The sequence below is a fragment of the Schistocerca serialis genome, chromosome 2 (assembly GCF_023864345.2).
Source record: "Schistocerca serialis cubense isolate TAMUIC-IGC-003099 chromosome 2, iqSchSeri2.2, whole genome shotgun sequence".
Taxonomy (NCBI): Eukaryota; Metazoa; Arthropoda; class Insecta; order Orthoptera; family Acrididae; genus Schistocerca; species Schistocerca serialis.
The window spans coordinates 851,858,872-851,866,403 of record NC_064639.1 but is presented as its reverse complement, the minus strand read 5'-3'; positions in this window follow the sequence as shown (position 1 = coordinate 851,866,403).

The following is a 7,532-nucleotide window of genomic DNA, read 5'->3' as shown; positions in this document are numbered from 1 at the left end:
TTCATTAATTTAAGTGACAGAATTCTTGACTTTCACAGTGACTGGAGTGCATCTTTTCACATATAGAAGATACCTAATAGTGGCATAATCAGCAATGAAAGCACGTTCCACATTTACTTCCAAACTGTAGATTGACAATTTTGTGTGACATCCAACTACTTGCAGAAGGGCATAAGAAGAAACTTATTTTGAAAACAACATAATGCTTTTAAAAATGGCTGGTTTGGAATTTATTATTGTTGATGAATTTCAGGAATCAATGGAATTCTGGATTTCAGGAAATGTTGCTAGTTACAAATTTAGAAAAATACATAAGAGACTATTTTTCTTGTGCAGTTTAAATCCTCTTGTTTAAATGGATGAGCAACATACTGTAAATCATTGTGAATAACATGAGATTATTAATTAATGCATTAATCAATAAATGCTGTATGTCAGATGATACAGAAAAATTAAGGAAACAAGAGTATGTAATCAAAGTTTGGAACCTAACGGTGGTTTTTACACAATATGCGACAAATTCTACAGCCTGTGAAATTTGATGATAATTATTCCAGAAGATTATTAGTTTGAGGTAAGTTAAAATTCTTAACAGAAATGTTGCAATGCTCAAATTTTGAATCGTGTAGGTCCCTTTTCCCAAATGGTAAGTATTAGCTCATTTGTTTTTTTGCATGTGGCGAACTATAATGCTAACGTCAATTAATTGCAGCTTTTAATTAAAAGTACCCTAAAGAGATCTAATCGCAAATTGGAATCAGAACACTTGAAATGAGAATCCGATTTATAAAATTAAGTGAAATTAAGTATAAATAAGAACTTAAAGCTTATAAGTAAGTGCTACATGTCACTAAGTAAATGTATCAAGAATAAGATCAACATCAGGGAAAAAACTGGTTAACTCTGGGATTAGAGAAACATGATGGACGGAAAAAATTGGCCTGCTTTGTCACACACTATTTGATCGAATACTTTTTTGTGAATATGATAGTGATTTGATGAAGCAGTTTTCACATCTACCCAATCTTGCGTTCTGTGGAATTGTAATAATTCCATTCTTTTCAAAATCTGATACAACTTTCAGAGTTACATAAATTTTCTGCTTGCATTGTGCAATTGCATTTTTCAACTCTGACCTGTGTGCTACTTGTTCTGTGCAGCTTAAGGTGACTGTTTATTACTGTGTGTGTGTGTGTGTGTGTGTGTGTGTGTGTGTGTGTGTGTGTGTGTGTGCGCTGCAACATATCTCATGACATGTTTCCTTCGTCCATTCTTCTTCAGATTTTCTGCATTTCTAGATTATTTCATTTCTGTTCAATCTATTTTGATGCTGCTCACTTTCAACATTTTTATATTTATGTTGCATTTGTTACCCGTGCTTCTATTTTCTGCCGTTTGGATCCTGGCCTCCTACTACATTTTCTGCTGGATATCTATTCATTTTCAGCATTAACATTCTTTTCATTGGCCACTGATTACCATTTACTCTATTGGCAGTTTCATTATTCATTATTCCTACTCCTGCTCTAATAATATCTAACATAGTATAATTAATTGGTTAATATCCCTCTCCTGGTCATTGAAGCTCACATATTCCTAAAATATCTATTTGCTTAGTTTCAATTGCTGTGTTGTATATTATATAGTACCCAAAACTGTAATAACATTCTAACATTTTATGTGCTGCCCTAATAAGCATTATCTTTTTGTCTGATAGCTCCTCCCCACCCTGAGATCCAAATGAAAAACTATTTTGTCTCCAGAAGATTTCACCTAGAAGGAAGTTGTCATGACATTTTTAGGGGGTAACTGCATGTGCTACGAAAATAAACTGTGGTGCTTTTCCTATGAACACAGCACTGCAGCCAATCACAACGAAAAGACGCTACACATTTAAGAAGGCCATTTGGCCAACAGCTTAAATGTATATCAGTATTTTCGTTGTGCCTGTCTGGGACTGAACATCTCCTCTACATGGTAAGTAGCACTTTATCCCTTTTATAATATTGTCATTATTCCTTCCTGCCTTTCCATTGTTTGAGTTTCACTGACTGTCACTGCTGGCAGGAAGAAGCTTCTCTAAAACTAATCTCCACAGACAATACTGCTGCTTCTGATCCACAACCTATATACACTCCTGGAAATTGAAATAAGAACACCGTGAATTCATTGTCCCAGGAAGGGGAAACTTTATTGACACATTCCTGGGGTCAGATACATCACATGATCACACTGACAGAACCACAGGCACATAGACACAGGCAACAGAGCATGCACAATGTCGGCACTAGTACAGTGTATATCCACCTTTCGCAGCAATGCAGGCTGCTATTCTCCCATGGAGACGATCGTAGAGATGCTGGATGTAGTCCTGTGGAACGGCTTGCCATGCCATTTCCACCTGGCACCTCAGTTGGACCAGCGTTCGTGCTGGACGTGCAGACCGCGTGAGACGACGCTTCATCCAGTCCCAAACATGCTCAATGGGGGACAGATCCGGAGATCTTGCTGGCCAGGGTAGTTGACTTACACCTTCTAGAGCACGTTGGGTGGCACGGGATACATGCGGACGTGCATTGTCCTGTTGGAACAGCAAGTTCCCTTGCCGGTCTAGGAATGGTAGAACGATGGGTTCGATGACGGTTTGGATGTACCGTGTACTATTCAGTGCCCCCTCGACGATCACCAGTGGTGTACGGCCAGTGTAGGAGATCGCTCCCCACACCATGATGCCGGGTGTTGGCCCCGTGTGCCTCGGTCGTATGCAGTCCTGATTGTGGCGCTCACCTGCACGGCGCCAAACACGCATACGACCAGCATTGGCACCAAGGCAGAAGTGACTCTCATCGCTGAAGACGACACGTCTCCATTCGTCCCTCCATTCACGCCTGTCGCGACACCACTGGAGGCGGGCTGCACGATGTTGGGGCGTGAGCGGAAGACGGCCTAACGGTGTGCGGGACCGTAGCCCAGCTTCATGGAGACGGTTGCGAATGGTCCTCGCCGATACCCCAGGAGCAACAGTGTCCCTAATTTGCTGGGAAGTGGCGGTGCGGTCCCCTACGGCACTGCGTAGGATCCTACGGTCTTGGCGTGCATCCGTGCGTCGCTGCGGTCTGGTCCCAGGTCGACGGGCACGTGCACCTTCCGCCGACCACTGGCGACAACATCGATGTACTGTGGAGACCTCACGCCCCACGTGTTGAGCAATTCGGCGGTACGTCCACCCGGCCTCCCGCATGGCCACTATACGCCCTCGCTCAAAGTCCGTCAACTGCACATTCGGTTCACGTCCACGCTGTCGCGGCATGCTACCAGTGTTAAAGACTGCGATGGAGCTCCGTATGCCACGGCAAACTGGCTGACACTGACGGCGGCGGTGCACAAATGCTGCGCAGCTAGCGCCATTCGACGGCCAACACCGCGGTTCCTGGTGTGTCCGCTGTGCCGTGCGTGTGATCATTGCTTGTACAGCCCTCTCGCAGTGTCCGGAGCAAGTATGGTGGGTCTGACACACCGGTGTCAATGTGTTCTTTTTTCCATTTCCAGGAGTGTAGTTGATAGCCTGATTCCAATTACCCCACAAATCATCACAATTTTCACCATAACTCTGCTAAGAAACCTTTACAAATTCACACTTTTCAGGCATGTTAGATTAATTTTTTTTAAGTCGGTGCCACTCATCATCATTACTCCTTTATCCTGGGTTGTGATAAGAAAAGTCTCATCTATCAAGAGATAAGTCAGGTTGCTGGGTTAGATAAATGCTTATGCATTAACATGTCCTCATTACTCAGTAACATTCACTCAAAAATTCTCCACATCCAGGATGTACGAAAATTAATTTGCTGAAATCAGAATCCTCCTGCACTTAGCTCACAAAAGTCAGTGTCTAAATCTGCTACTGTCAAAAATAATTACAAGTTCTATTTCTCAATATATAACAAAATGTCTAATTACAAGACTTGGTGCAAGAATTTGCATGTCTCACATGGGATCATATTGCTGAGATGCCCCAACACACTGAAAATAATCAGAGTATGAAACTGATAACATCCAATGAGGCTGTATGCTACAAACTGCCATGGAGACAACTTTCTTTGTGGGCATCTACTATCTTATATAAACTTGCAAACAGAGGAATTACACAGTCAATTGGTCGCAAATAACTGTTTGTTACAATTGACCTAGATTTCGACATCTACAAGGGAGTGTTCATCAGGATGAAATTTTTAGAAACCATAAAATTACATTGCAAGAAAGCAATGGTCAGAATTTGAAGCAGTTATGTTCAAGTCAAAAATAAAATACCTCCCAGCCTTGTCAGGTATGACTTGTCACTAGCTAGGAATAACATCTAACAGATTCTGCTGCCTACATGTCAGCCTATCAGAAATTGTATTATTCTTTGTGGTCTATATTGGCACACTACTAATGCTGTCCTGTGATTAGTGTAACCACAAAATCACTAATAGCTTTCCCAATTAGGAAACTACTATAATTGTACATTTAAATGTACAATGGAAAATCCAGTTTGAGACATCAACAATTATGGAAAAGATAGATTGCTACGCACCATAAAGATGACATGCTGAGTTGCAGACAGGCCCAACAACAAGACTGTTACACATAAGCTTTCAGTAAAAGCCATCATCAGAAAAGAGAAACACTCCTGCAATCACACAAGTGAGCACACTTCACACAAAATGATCACTATCTCTGGCTGCTCAGGCCAGACTGAAAACTGAAATGCATCGAATGGGAGCAACAATCGATTGTTGAGTGGGGAAGGGGGAGGGGGAGGAATAGCAGGCTACAAGTGGGGGAAGAGAAAACAGTTGCTGCTTGGCTGCTGCAGTGTCAGGAGGCTGTGGGGGAGGGGGGGGGGGGAGATGGAAAAAAAAGGAAAGGAGCAGAGAAGGGGAAAAAGGAAAAGATTGGTGGGTGCATTGGCAGAGAGCAGTACACAATGAGGGTGGGGCCGTGAGTTGGGAGAAGGTGATATGACAGAGAGACCGTAAACTGTTAGGTGGAGTATGTGGGGCAGTAGGTTACCATAGATTGAGGTTGGGATGAGTTTGGGAGTTGAGAATGTGCACAGTTCAGAATAGCTGGTGACGGAGGAGAGAATACAGATGGCCTGGCTTGTGAAGCAACCATTGATATCAAACTTGTTATGTTCAGCTGCATGTGTTGCAATGGGGTGGTACACTTTGCTATTGGCCACAGTTTGCCAATGGCCATTCATCCTGGTAGATATCTGGTTGGTAGTCATAGCAATGTAAAAAGCTGAGCAATTATTGCAACAGAGGTGTACATGACAGGGCTGCTTCCACAAGTGGCCCCACCTCTTACGGGGTAGGATAAGCCTATGAAAGTACTGGAATAGGAAGTGCTGGGTAGGTGGATTGGGCACGTCTTGTACCTGGCTCTTCAACAGGGATATGATCTCTGTGGCAAGGTGTTGGAATTGGGAGTAGTGTAGGGATGGACTATAACATTGTGGAGGTTTGGAACACCAATTTAGGAAGGGTGGGAAGCATCCTGGGTAGGATGTCCCTCATATCAGGGCATGATGACAGATAAAGCCCTGATGAGCTATGTGGTTCAGTTGCTCTAGTTCAGGGTGGTACTGGGTGACTAGGGGCATGCTCCTTTGTAGCTGTTTCTTTGGGTTGGTGAGAGAGGATATGGCCTATGTCTGGGGGGTAATACCTGTCTGTGAAGGCCTTTGTGAGACCTTCAGCATACTTGACACAAGGACTGCCATCACTGCAGACACACTGTCCATAGGTGGCTACGCTGTATGAGAGCGATTTCTTGGTGGGAAAGGGATAGCAACTATCAGAATGCAACTACTATTGGTAGTCCATGGTTTTAACGTTGACAGAGGTGTGGATGGAGCCAATAGAGAGGAGCAGGTCAGTGTCCAGGAAGGTAACATGCTAGTTGGGGACGACTAGGTGAAATGAATGGGAGAGAAGGTGTTGAGATTGTGAAGGAATGAAGCTAGAGTGTCTTGGTCCTGAGTCCAGATCATGAAGATATTATGAGCAAATCTGAAACAGACAGGGGTTTTAGGTTTTGGGAGGCTAGGAAGGTTTCTGTTGTCCTGACACCATTCTTACTAGAACATAAGTGGGCACACACTGCTGCAACCTAGCAGGAACCACGTAAAACTCGAGAGTTTGCTCTTTCCAACAGTACACTGTTCACACACATATCTCAAATAACATAATAGTTATAATTTTAAAAAAATTGGATGATTTTTTTTATACACACTTTGCTCCCCCCCCCCCCCCCCCCCCACTTCCAATGGTATTTTTCCACCCACCGAACCTACACATTATCCTCATCCATCCCTCCCTGGCTTCAAATCCATTGCCTCGTGGCTCACAGCCCTGTAACAGACCTAGATGCAAGACCTGTCCTATACATTCTTCCACCACCACCTACTCCAATCTGGTCCCTAGAACACCTATTCAATCTAAAGCAGTGATACTTGTGAAACTAGTCATGTGATCAATAAGTAAAGCTGCAACCACTGTGCTGCTTACTATGTGAACATGACAACCAACAAGCTGTTTGTCTGCATGAAGGGGCACAGACACACTCTGGTCAAGAAACAGTCGGGCCACAAAGTTTCTGAGCAGGCTGCCCAACACAATGTTCTTCATTTCAGTGACTGTTTCACAGCCTGTGCTATCTGGATCCTTCCTACCAACACCAGCTTTTCTGATTTGGGCAGGTGGGAACTCTCCCTGCAATATAGCCTATGTTCCCGAAACCCTCCTGGCCTCAACCTTCATTAATCACTGTCCTTCACCTATCTATCCCATTCCCTGTTTCAACTCCAGCACTACACAGCCTACTATTCTACCAACATACTCACAGTCTTTTTACTTCTCTCCTCTTCCACTTCCCGCCATCTGTCTAACCTCCTGGCTGCACCTGTCTGCCCTACCCTCTCCCGATCTTATCCGTGTGTACCTCCACAAGCAGCACTTTATGTCCCCCATTCCTAGTCTGTTATCCCTCTGTTGTCTAATTCAGAAGAAGGTTGAAAGCTTACTTGTTTAGCACTCTTTTTGTTGTGTCTGTCTGTGACTGTTCAACTCCACTACATGGTGAGTAGCAATAAGTTCTTTTCATAATATTGTCAATTGTAAAATAAAAGTCCTAGTCCTGAATTCTGTCTTCAAATGTTGTTGGACAAAAGGGAATATCCCCATCATTCACGTGATGTTAGGACCCTATCATTCAGTTGATGTTAGTACTGTGTTGAAAAGCAGCTGAAATTGTAAAAACTTGACAAAGACCTGAAGCTGAAATTGTAAAAACTTGACAAAGACCTGAAGCTTGATTTTGATAAACTCAAGTCTTGATAAAATAACAGCCTATGTAGAGATTGCTAAGTAACTGTCAATGTACACAAATTTAATGTTGAACAGTTCACAAGACATAATATGTACTTCAGCAATACATTAACTCACAACTGAAATCAGTGATGTCTTTCTAACACCGGAGTTGAA